Source organism: Salmo salar, chromosome ssa20 (assembly GCF_905237065.1).
Source record: "Salmo salar chromosome ssa20, Ssal_v3.1, whole genome shotgun sequence".
NCBI classification, from domain to species: Eukaryota; Metazoa; Chordata; class Actinopteri; order Salmoniformes; family Salmonidae; genus Salmo; species Salmo salar.
Genome location: NC_059461.1, coordinates 920,018 through 933,014, shown reverse-complemented (window position 1 = coordinate 933,014; position 12,997 = coordinate 920,018). Strand labels below are relative to the sequence as shown.

Sequence of the window (12,997 nt, the reverse complement as noted above, 5' to 3'; positions counted from 1 at the left end):
TTCACTGTGAATGTACTTTATTGCATATATTTTCCTCAAATAAAATGGAGCATATGTAAAATAAACAAGTTATTACAATTTATTTACATTGGGTCTAATGTCTGTGTGTGTGAGAGGGAGGCATGTTTTTCAACTGTGAAAAAAGCACACAAAATGTCCTAAAACTGTACACATTAAGCAATAGTCTTTTACAATATTATCAATCACACTTTGATTTGATAGATATTTATAGTAATTATGCCGATATTGATCATGGATATATAGGCGTAGATATCTCCAATCCTAAAATAAAATGGAACAAACATTAAATAAACTAGTAATTACAACTTATTTACATTGTGGATAATGTGTGTGTGCATGTTTGAGTACATGGCAGATCTGAAAGAGAGTTGCACAAAGTGACAGTAAGTATACAGCTCAACAACATGTCTGTGTGTACATCTGTTGGTGAGGGTGAGCATATGCAATATAATTCTGAATTACCTGTATCCATCTGGAAATCCTCAAAAGTTTCTCCCTTCACGGTTAGTGTAGCAGAAACTGGTGCAGCCGGTAAATTAAATACCACAGCAGAGGACTGCTGTGACTACAGTTGAACTGCTGGGCATGGCAGATCTAAAAGAGGCACAATTTTCTTAACTGACAATAATCATACAACTAAATAGACTAAATGACTGTAAGGCAATCAGATCAAGCGTTAACCGGCGATAGCTGACACCCGCATAGCTGATGTTTTGGCGGTCTCTGAGGTATAACTGCGTTGGATCTGTCTAATCGGTAAACAGCAGCTCTTGATCATTGTCACAAAACTACACCCGTCCTACTCGCGTTACAAGTTCAGAACGAGAAAGTGTAGGTTATATAGAAATAATGACGCTCAAATTCAAAATCAATAAACTAAATAATGAGGATTTCTATCAGCCTAATCGAGGTGTAGATTACATCTCAAATTCCAGTATTCTAACTTGTAAACAGGGCTGCATGAGATTTCAATTAATGCGACTCTGTTTCTTCCAATGGCAATGTCCGCTTTAGGTATAATGCCAGGAGCCACTTGTGAATTTGACAGCTCTAACACAGCTCCACCTCAGACACCGCCAAAGCAACCGTTATGTGGATGTTGGCTAAAGCAGATGTGATTGAATAGAGCCCCAAGTGAGGGAGAGTGTGCATGTGTGTATGCATGCATGTGATAATTACCTGTATCACCTGTCATGGCCGGTGTAGCAGATGCAGGGGCAGATGACTGCAGCTGTGAAGACTGTGGTTGAGCTAATAGGGGTGTCAGATCTAAAAGAGAGAGGAACAATTTTCTTAAGTTAAAATAATTATACAAAACAGAGTGAGTGATCGAGTGAGTGTGTGTGTTACGCGTGTTTGATAAATACCTGGACCACATCACAATGCTTCCGGTCTAAAAGCGTCTGGAAGTTCCAGCGTGCCACTCCAGGCCTGGAACAGCTTGGTGGAAAGACGGTTACCAGTCACCCACCGAGCAGGTTGGCAGATCTGAAAAATAGGCACAATATAATTTTAATGACAAAGCCTTGACTATACACTAACCTAAGCAGAACAAACTATGGGAGGCGCACAGTAGTACATAGAGCCATGACTACATGGAACTCTATTCCACATCAAGTAACTCATGCAAGCAGTAAAATTAGATTTTAAAAAACGATAAAAATACACCTTATGGAACAGCAGGGACTGTGAAGAGACATGCATACACACGATAACATACGTACACATGGATTTTGTCTTGTAGATATGTGGTATTAGAGTTGTGGCCTCAGGGCACACATTTAATGTGTTGTGAATGTATTGTAATGTTTTTCAAATTGTATAACTGCCGTAATTTTGCTGGACCCGAAGAAGAGTAACTGCTGTCTTGGCAGCAGCTAATGGGGATCCATAATAAATACATCAAATTAATGAAGTTTGTCTGTGTATCTGGCAACCCACGTAGAAGACTTCATTTTCCCAACTGCTCATTGTACTTGCCCTTGCAATCTGATGTGTAGGTGTGTGTTGTGTTATCATGACTTAGAAGTGTCAACCTGACCACATCCTTGTAGTAGGACATTCAGTGATTAGCTAGGGAAAAATTACTATCAACAGTGTTCAGTAAAAAGGATATCAAATATTCTGATCTGGATTGACAACTAGGCTAAGTCATGTGAAGTTACAAACCTCTAGGGATTAGTCTACACTCAAGTTAAATAAAGGATGCAGGACATGAGCTCTAGGACCATGCCTCAGGACTACATGGCCTGATGACTCCTGGCTGTCCCTGTCTCCAGTCCACCTAGTCGTGCTGCTGATCCAGTCTCTGCTGTTTCTGTCTGCAGCTATGGAACCCTGACCTGCTCAAGGCTCACCGGAGGTACTAACTTGTCCCAGACCCGCTGTTTGATCCTGTCTCTCTCTACCGGACCTACTGTCTCAACCTCTATATGCTCAGCTATGAAGAGCCAACTAGCATTTACTCTTGAGGTGCTGAACTATTGCACCCTCTATAACCCTCTGTACTTGACACTGCTGGTCATCTATGAACGTTTAAATGTCTTGAAGAATAATCTGGCTAAATTGCTGTACTCTTTTATAATCTCCACCAGCACAGCCAGAAGAAGACTGGCCACCCCTCAGAGTCTGGTTCTTCTAGGTTTCTTCCTAGGTTCCTGCCTTTCTAGGGAGTTTTTCCTAGCCACTGTGCTTCTACTTCTGCATTGCTTGCTCTTTGGGGTTTTAGACTGGGTATCTGTATAAGCACTTTGTGACAACTGCTGATGTAAAAGGGGCTTTATAAAATACATTTGATAGATTGCTTGTATATGCTTCTATTCATGTCAGTAACTCTAAATATGACACTGAGTTGTCTTACATTTCCTCAATAGGAAGTTGTAGCTTAAGCCAACACTTTTTCCTGGTATTTCCTGCTGGGGACAGGGGCTTCAGGTTTGGGAATGGAGGGCCTAGAGAATTGGAATATTAACAATAATTAGTGTCCACATTTATGAATGAATGAAATTCAATATGGGTTAGCTGTGTATCTCATCTGATTGAGAATTGCTGATGGTATACTGTATGTCTATTTTCTTTTGAAAATCTGCCACCAAATCACACAATTCTATCTAGTGAGAGTGCACACAACCATCAGCTGATTTTAACAAGTCAAAAATAACATTTTGTCAAGGTACCCAACGAATAACAACGACGCTAGCCTACGCTAGCCCATGTCAACCAACCTGCCAAATAGTAGTGACAAGGCTGTATTGTTGTCATTCAGTAATACGTTAGTGTAGATCACATTATTATCCACCTAGCAAGCTAGTGATAGCTTAGCTAGCTCTAAATAAACATCCAATGAATGACAACAGGCTTTTTAACAAAATATCTATCTAGCTTGTATGATTGCATGTAAAACAACTTTACAGATGATTACAAAGTTTGAAAGGAAAGTTGACTTACCAGTATGCTGCTCTCTCGGGAACTAGAGTGAGGCATCCAGATATGAGTTTAGCTAGCGTCATTAGCTAGGGAGCAACGCTAGCATGCCAGATATGAAAGTATCTATCCAGCAACAATGTCGAGGTCAAAAACGAAAGAAACTATGTTAAGCCATGCTGACTTCGTAATATAAGTCAAATCGGACTGAAATAATTAAGAGGCTGAACGTACACTTCTGTGACTAACTAGCTAAGTGAACGGTGATCCACCTATTCCTGTTTACAAAGTGTACGTGCCTCCCCCATGGAGAAGCGCCACTGAGTCAACATGTGGCCAGAATTATATCCGGGTTGGTTAACAACCGAATTACCATTTTTTATTTATTTAACTAGGCAAGTCAGTTAAGAACAAATTCTTATTTTCAATGACGGCCTAGGAACAGTGGGTTAAACTGCTTTGTTCAGGGGAAGAATGGGGATTTGATCTTGCAACTTTTCGGTTACTCGTCCAACGCTCTAACCTCTAGACTTCCTGCCGCCGCAATGCATGGGAAGGAAGGAGGGAGTAGGCTGTCCTTGTAAATATGAATTTGTTCTTAAGGCTCCAGTCTCTTTGGGGGCGTGGGTTCAAATCCCACCATTTCCATGTTTGTTGAGGTTGTTGGTGCAAGCATTCATGTGTTCTGCTTTTTTGCAGGGTTTTTGCGTTCATGTAGATGCCATGCGAGGGGGAAAATAACAAATGCTGTGTGGCACGGATGGGGTTCCAACTCACGCATGCAGTCCATCGCCTTAAACAATCAACCACCAAGTCCTGTGCTCTCGCAGTGGCAGTCGCAACTCCTACCGGTGGTTGTTCAAGTCAAATCCTTGATTGGAAACAAGGAAAGTTGGGCTGGGCCGTATGCCGAACCCATCAGTAGGTTTTAACAATGGGTACTGTGGCCGAGCTGTCCAGATCACTGGATTTAAGGATCCAGTCTTCTCATAGGTGTGGGTTCAAAGTCCACCGCTACAACTTTTCCCAACAGAAAACTGTAAAGTTTTTCAAACAAGGTCACTAAGGATACCACACAAATAAAGGGATTCCAGCCTTTACCCTAATTCCCACGTCTGTTATTGAAAATATCTGCTGCGTTATTCAGATTCAATCTGCTTTAGACATAAAAGCAGAAACGAAATATAAGTGTACACGAAGGAAGAAAGAGCAACATGAGATAAATTAAGATTTTAAAAAAGAAAATCAAAAAATATGAATGATTTAAGAGCAACGTGAGATACATAAAGATTTTAAAGAAGAAAATGAAAAAGAAGACTAAAATACAAGGGAGTGCAGAGCCTCTAGGTAACTGAGGAGAAAGTGTGAATTTGTTGCTAGAGCTGAGTAGTGTGGCCGAGTGGTCTAAGGCGCTGGATTAAGGCTCCAGTCTCTTCGGGGACATGGGGTCAAATCCCACCACTGCTATGTTTATTGAGGTTGTTGGTGCAAGCATTCACATGTTCTGCTTTTTTGCAGGGTTTTTGCGTTCATGTAGGGCCATGCGAGGGGGAAAATAACAAATGCTGTGTGGCACGGATGGGGTTCCCACTCACGCATGCAGTCCATTGCCTTAAACAATCAGACACCAAGTCCTGTGCTCTCGCCGTGGCAGTCGCAACTCCTTCCGGTGGTTGTACACGTCAAAGCCTTGATTGGAAACAAGGAAAGTTGGGCTGGGCAGTATGCCGAACCCAGCAGTACATTTTCACAATGGGTACTGTGGCTGAGCTGTCCAGAGCACTGGATTTAAGGATCCAGTCTTTTAATAGGTGTGGGTTCAAAGTCCACTGCTGCAACTTTTCCCAACAGAAAAATGTTATGATTTTCAAACAAGGCCACCAAGGATACCGGACAAATAAAGGGATTCCAGCCTTTACCCTCATTCCCACGTCTGTTATTGAAAATATATGCTGGGTTATTCAGATTCAATCTGCTTTAGACATAAAACCAGAAACTAATTATAAGTGTTGTCATGTCTTTGGCTATGCAGGATTAAGTGATATGATATGCTATTCTATAAAATCCTTTCTCTGTAATTAATATTACCTGATTAAGCTAATCATGTAAATGTAATTAACTAGAAAGTCAGGGCATCACGGAAGAACGTTTATAGAGCTGTTATCTTCCGAATAAACTCTTAAAAGACTTAGTAATATTTTACATCGATAGCCGTCATCTCAATCCTCACCTTATTTCAGTCTCATAATGAAAGTTGTAAATTCTTGGTTATCTTCACAAACCCTGGCTAACAAGTTGAATCAGCAATACAAAATTGGGTTTAATTATTTATTTACTAAATACCTAACTAATCACACAGAATTAGATATACACAGAATACAAATGATGTCATACAGAAAACTGCCCTGGTGGACAGAGCCGACATGGCGGCTTGTTGGACAAAGAAAGGGGGTTGGGCTTGAATGAAAGTGCGGGAAGACTGAGGAACAAAGAATCAGCTGTGCTATCGTAAATACAGAATCTTATGCATTCTAAATTACCGCCCATTTGTAAAAGGAAAAAGCAAGAAATATTTACTCTGAGCTGCGCTTCGGTAGATTGGTCGTAGATGCTGGCCGGGTTGGCCAACAGATCTTCCTGTCCTCGGAAGAATGTCAATGGTGGTAAAGTGGATACGTTGTAGTATCTTCGTCTGTGGTAGACTGAATCCGTCGTCTGTCCTTTCCTAGCCCACGTCTACAGCGGCCGCTGCTAACTCAACGGCTAGGAAGTATCAATTCTGTAGTGAATAAGTTCAAAGTTCATACCATTCACAACCAAAGCTCACGCAGAGGTTGGCTTAGTTCTGTACTTGACATGTGTGTCCCTTTAACGCCGAGGCTGCAGACCTCACATAGTGGAACCCAAAGGCTACATTGTGTCATTGTCTTATATAGTGGCGAGGGGAGGAGGGTGTGTTTCATCGTTTATAACCCCTGTCTCTTCACAGGGGCAGGTCACTGATCAAGCAGGGCACTTTCCTTATGAAAACCCAATTCTCTCAATTGGAAGCTAAAATTACATTTAACCTCTATGGGCTAGGTGGGACGCTTGCGTCCCACCTACGTAACAGCCACTGGCAGCCTGTGGCGCGATTTTCAAAACCTTAAAAATCCTATTACTTCAATTTCTCAAACATATGACTATTTTACAGCTATTTAAAGACAAGACTCTCGTTAATCTAACCACACTGTCCGATTTCAAAAAGGCTTTACAACGAAAGCAAAACATTAGATTATGTCAGCAGAGTACCAAGCCAGAAATAATCAGACACCCATTTTTCAAGCCAGCATATAATGTCACCAAAACCCAGAAGACAGCTAAATGCAGCACTCACCTTTGATGATCTTCATCAGATGACAACCCTAGGACATTATGTTATACAATACATGCATGTTTTGTTCAATCAAGTTCATATTTATATCAAAAACCAGCTTTTTACATTAGCATGTGACGTTCAGAACTAGCATACCCCCCGCAAACTTCCGGGGAATTCGCTAACATTTTACTAAATTACTCACGATAAACGTTCACAAAAAGCATAACAATTATTTTAAGAATTATAGATACAGACCTCCTCTATGCACTCGATATGTCCGATTTTAAAATAGCTTTTTGGTGAAAGCACATTTTGCAATATTCTAAGTACATAGCCCAGGCATCACGGGCTCGCTATTTAGACACCCGGCAAGTTTAGCACTCACCAATATCAGATTTACTTTTATAAAAGTTTGATTACCTTTTGTTGTCTTCGTCAGAATGCACACCCAGGACTGCTACTTCAATAACAAATGTTGGTTTGGTCCAAAATAATCCATCGTTATATCCGAATAGCGGCGTTTTGTTCGTGCGTTCCAGACACTATCCGAAATAGTAAAGAAGTGTCGCGCGCATGGCGCAATTCGTGACAATAAAATTCTAAATATTCCATTACCGTACTTCGAAGCATGTCAACCGCTGTTTAAAATCAATTTTTACGACATTTTTCTCGTAGAAAAGCGATAATATTCCGACAGGGAATTTCCTTTTCGGCAAACAGAGGAAAAAAATCCCAAAGGCGGGGGCGGTCGGGGTCACGCGCATAAGCCCAGTGTCCCTTGATCGGCCACTTGAGAAAGGCGATAATGTGTTTCAGCCTGGGGCTGGAATGACGACATTCTGTTTTTTCCCGGGCTCTGAGCGCCTATGGACGACGTGGGAAGTGTCACGTTAGAGCAGAGATCCTTAGTAAATGATAGAGATGGAAAAGAAGTTCAAGAAATGGTCAGACAGGCCACTTCCTGTAAAGGAATCTCTCAGGTTTTGACCTGCCATTTGAGTTCTGTTATACTCACAGACACCATTCAAACAGTTTTAGAAAATTTAGGGTGTTTTCTATCCATATGTAATAAGTATATGCATATTCTAGTTACTGGGTAGGAGTGGTAACCAGATTAAATCGGGTATGTTTTTTATCCAGCCGTGTCAATACTGCCCCCTAGCCCTAACAGGTTAATCTCCAAACAAACAATTTCAATATCAAACATTTAATTGCTTAACAATTCCATGTGACTCTGATAAACAGAGGGTGTATACTTTCCCAGGTACAGTTTATGTCGTCCTGTCATCAGTCATAATGTCTCAGATGACAACCGAACTGACATCCATACTCGTTAAGTTCCAAAGCATATTTCCAACTGGTTTTATTACCAAAATATGGTTCCTTTTCCCCATTTGTTTGATGTTCCCAGACTCTCTATATTTAACAAAGGCTATTCAACAGTCCTTCAGTAGGGTCAGAAAGAGAGGGGAAGGGAGAAAGGTATTTATGGGGGGGTCATAAACCTTACCCACAGGCCAACGTCATAACAGTCCCTGCATGTTGGGTTCAATCTTGCGATTAACCTGCATGTTGTAAACCAACATAGAAATGAACGTGGGTTGTCCTGGTTGTGGATCATCGTTGTGGTCCCCGTCTGGCTGTCAACCCGTGTAGGGTGTCTGCAAATGAAGAAGTCCGCTCCAAGGCTGGGCAGCAGATGTCCAGTTGGTGGTTGCTGTTGCAGTCCCCCCTCTGGTGGTCGACCCGGGTAGGGTCTCTGCAAATGAAGAAGTCCGTTCCATGGCTCGGCAGCGGATGTCCGGATTGGGATCGCCGTTCCGGACCCGTCGTCTGGTCGTCCATACTTGAATAACTGCGCAGTAACTTAGGCAGATATTAACAACGCACACACACTCATTAAATATATCATTACATTTCCTCCCAAATGAGCTGCGTTGTGGCACTAACTGGTGGTTGTATGGGGGAGTTGTTTATGGTTCTATCACTTTCTATGTGCCGAAGAAAATGAAACAAAATTAATGAAAGCATAAACAAAACAAAATATAGTTATGCCACCTTAATCATCTAATTGGACTGTATTCTATCTACGTCCATGGTCTTGGCAAAATGACCCTATCATGGCATTGTCTAATGTCATATCTAGGGCTTTCCTAATTTGCGGGGTGGCGCTTAGGGTACTATCCTAAGTTGACAACTATATGATAAGTCTACAGCTGTAAGGCACTAGTTTTGGGCAGTCTACAGGGATGACCTATGGACTTCTGAGAAGAGAACTGGTGAGTGCTGTAGCTGTAGAGTTAAAGGCCTCAAAATAAATGTTCAATTTTACTAAGGCTGGTATTTTGCTCACACCCTTAAGTGATCCTAGCATAAATCCTAATTGGATGTTCTGTTGTGCAATGCTTACACAAGCGCACAAGTCAATCGAAGAAAACCAAGTATCCTGGCAGATTACAACTTGTTCAGAATGAGTCTGACGTAGTCAGGTAATTTTCAGGTCAATGCCTGGAGGTCAGTCAGAATTGGTGTGGAGGGTGCTGTTGTGGTTTTACTACCAGTCAATGTCTTCCACTATTGTAGTGGCGGTAGGTATGAAGAAGTCTACTTCATAGCTATGTTATCCACGGAGGAGTTAACCTCACGACGGAAGCACTCTAAGTATTAGACCAGTCGTACGTGGTGTGATCATGGTTCATGACTTCTAATAACTTTTCTCCTGAGGGTTCTATTTATTAGTGGCGTGTGTTAGCCATTGGAAGAGTGCAATGGAGATTCCCTTCCCCGTGTTGCACTCTGAGTGACTCCCATGTCGCTATTATCAATAGCAATTTAACTTGTGAGGTTACTAATCCTCTTACTGAGTGTTGCTGGACTGACTGTGATATTGGTACTGGTATTCAAGGGGTCCAGTTGCCCACCGATTTATTCTGAAATATTGTCTACCGGAACACATGATTGGAGCATTTTACTAGTTGTATTGTAGTTGAACCTACACATGGCAAGGAATGATTATTGTTGCCATTTGTTTTGGAGGTGGACAAGTCCACTGGACTTCCTTTATGACCAGTGTTGTACACCTCAGTACTATCTTAGGTGTGTTCTAAGATAATCCCCGTCTAGGGGCCTGTCTGCTCCTCACTGTTCTCATAGGGGAGTTTACAACTAGATTTGATTTATGCTCTGGCGGCCTCGTACGGTGTTGTCCGTAGGCTCGACCCCCCCACCGGCCTCGATGAGGCTCATCATGGGTCTGGGCTACTATTCCCCCCCTTTGTGTCTCGGGACCCCCCCACCAGCGAGTGGTGTTGGTGTCCGAGGCTCAAACGAAAAGGTCGGACCCTATGTACGAGTTGTCAGAGGCCGCGTTATTATGAGAATGGCTGTAACCTTTCAACCAAATCTCCTGGTGTTTGTGCTTCAACACCCTCAGTGGCTGTCGAGGTCTGTCAGTCACCACCGCGTCCGCGTATGGCAAACTCTTCTGTACCTGCAAACTGAGACAAGGATATCGGTAGGTGATATCGCAAAGTGTTTCACCAGTGGGAATCATCGGGTCAGTTGCTGGACTGACGCCATTAGTGTCATTGTAAGGGTTGACAGTCCCCCACAAAGCGGAAGGTGTATCATCGGAAGCAGAGTATACTCTGCGCATCGAAGGTTTTCTTGCTGAGACGTGTGGTGGTTAATTTCTGCATTACCAAATGAGGAGTTACAAACACACCAGTCCGAGTTAAAACTACATCTTTAAGCTAGAAATACTGTTCTAATTTCAAGATATCAGCAAAGGTCTCGATCGAGTTTTTTGTGTAGAATTTTTTATATCTGTTATACTTTTTCCGTTATTCACTTTCTTGTCGTCTTTCTGTCCTCCATCCATTTTCATTGGATTTCTCAACATACTAAAGTGCCCCATTGTGACATCATCACTTCCAACTGACATTCTCTGTAAGTGAAATCTAGCCACTTTTGACACAAATCAGCTAATAACTCCAGTTTGCAACCACTTAGACAAAATATGTCAAGTTTTCAATTTTCGTCTAATTCTCTGCTACTCAAATCTGGAGTTTGGTGAAAAAATAATATTAGCATCAAAGTTACAGCACTTTTAGTAACAGCACCAACATCATATTCTGTAACATTTTGGCAAACAGTGTCCATTTTGACCAATACTGCAACAAGTTAGACAAAATGTTGGAGTTTATGGGATATTCGTCTACTTCTCTGCTATTCATGGCTGTGTGCAGAATCAAAATGTTCCATACGGAACTAACAGGACAGCTGTTTTTGTAACTGCATTACCAACTGTTTTTCAAACTTTCCCATTTTTTTTTCGTTTTGACCACTTTCGGAGCGTTTTTGAAGAAAAAGGTTCCGCTACCTAGAATCTTCCCCTGCCTCTCTGCTCTTCATAGACAAAGTCGTATTTCAAATCGGGGCTACCAATCTGTAACTATAGCCGTTTTCGTAACCCACTGCCTCTTTTTCAAGTGTCTGTAAATCATGTCAGCAGCAAGGCAATTGATTACTTTCCAAACAACTATCGTTTTGACCACTAAACAAACAGTTAGACAAACATAGTTTGGCTTAAAATCTTCCTCTACTTCTCTGCTTCTCGAAAGCGGAAACCCTTTTTAAATTGGGTCTACCGTTCTCGAGGGAGAGCAATTTAAGCAACCCCTCACCTGCTCTTCACGAACAGCTCTCTGTGTCAGTTCTGATATTCCAAAATGGAACCATTGGCAAGGATACTCGCAGACACTGCAGGGCCAAAATCGTGAGGAGACACTCCACCTACACCATTTAAGATAGAAATACTGTTCCAATTTCAAGAATTCCGCAAAGGTCTCGATCGAGTTGTTTGTATAGAATTTTTTATATCTGTTATACTTTTTCCGTTATTCACTTTCTTGTCGTCTTTCTGTCCTCCATCCACTTTCATTGGATTTCTCAAGATTCTAAAATGCCCCATTGTGACATCTTCACTTCCAACTGACATTCTCTGTAAGTGAAATCTAGCCACTTTTGACACAAATCAGCTAATAACTCCAGTTTGCAACCACTTAGACAAAATATGTCAAGTTTTCCATTTTCCTCTAATTCTCTGCTACTCAAATCTGGAGTTTGGAGAAAAAATAATATTAGCATCAAAGTTACAGCACTTTTAGTAACAGCACCAACATCATATTCTGTAACATTTTGGCAAACAGTGTCCATTTTGACCAATACTGCAACAAGTTAGACAAAATGTTGGAGTTTATGGGATATTCGTCTACTTCTCTGCTATTCATGGCTGTGTGCAGAATCAAAATGTTCCATACGGAACTAACAGGACAGCTGTTTTTGTAACTGCATTACCAACTGTTTTTCAAACTTTCCCAATTTTTTTCGTTTTGACCACTTTCGGAGCGTTTTTGAAGAAAAAGGTTCCGCTACCTAGAATCTTCCCCTGCCTCTCTGCTCTTCATAGACAAAGTCGTATTTCAAATCGGGGCTACCAATCTGTAACTATAGCCGTTTTCGTAACCCACTGCCTCTTTTTCAAGTGTCTGTAAATCATGTCAGCAGCAAGGCAATTGATTACTTTCCAAACAACTATCGTTTTGACCACTAAACAAACAGTTAGACAAACATAGTTTGGCTTAAAATCTTCCTCTACTTCTCTGCTTCTCGAAAGCGGAAACCCTTTTTAAATTGGGTCTACCGTTCTCGAGGGAGAGCAATTTAAGCAACCCCTCACCTGCTCTTCACGAACAGCTCTCTGTGTCAGTTCTGATATTCCAAAATGGAACCATTGGCAAGGATACTCGCAGACACTGCAGGGCCAAAATCGTGAGGAGACACTCCACCTACACCATTTAAGATAGAAATACTGTTCCAATTTCAAGAATTCCGCAAAGGTCTCGATCGAGTTGTTTGTATAGAATTTTTTATATCTGTTATACTTTTTCCGTTATTCACTTTCTTGTCGTCTTTCTGTCCTCCATCCACTTTCATTGGATTTCTCAAGATTCTAAAATGCCCCATTGTGACATCTTCACTTCCAACTGACATTCTCTGTAAGTGAAATCTAGCCACTTTTGACACAAATCAGCTAATAACTCCAGTTTGCAACCACTTAGACAAAATATGTCAAGTTTTCCATTTTCCTCTAATTCTCTGCTACTCAAATCTGGAGTTTGGAGAAAAAAATGA

At 41.4% G+C, this 12,997-nt stretch overlaps 1 long non-coding RNA gene across 1 annotated transcript; it reads right to left on the bottom strand.

The window, feature by feature from the left end:
* Positions 1–3,782, bottom strand: LOC106579781 (uncharacterized). Its single transcript, XR_001322736.1, has 6 exons — positions 3,469–3,782; positions 2,882–2,972; positions 1,389–1,509; positions 1,201–1,290; positions 484–615; positions 1–378 (listed from the first exon to the last, which is right to left on the bottom strand). It is a non-coding gene; the product is annotated as an uncharacterized lncRNA (long non-coding RNA).
* Between the last annotated feature and the right edge of the window lie 9,215 nt (positions 3,783–12,997).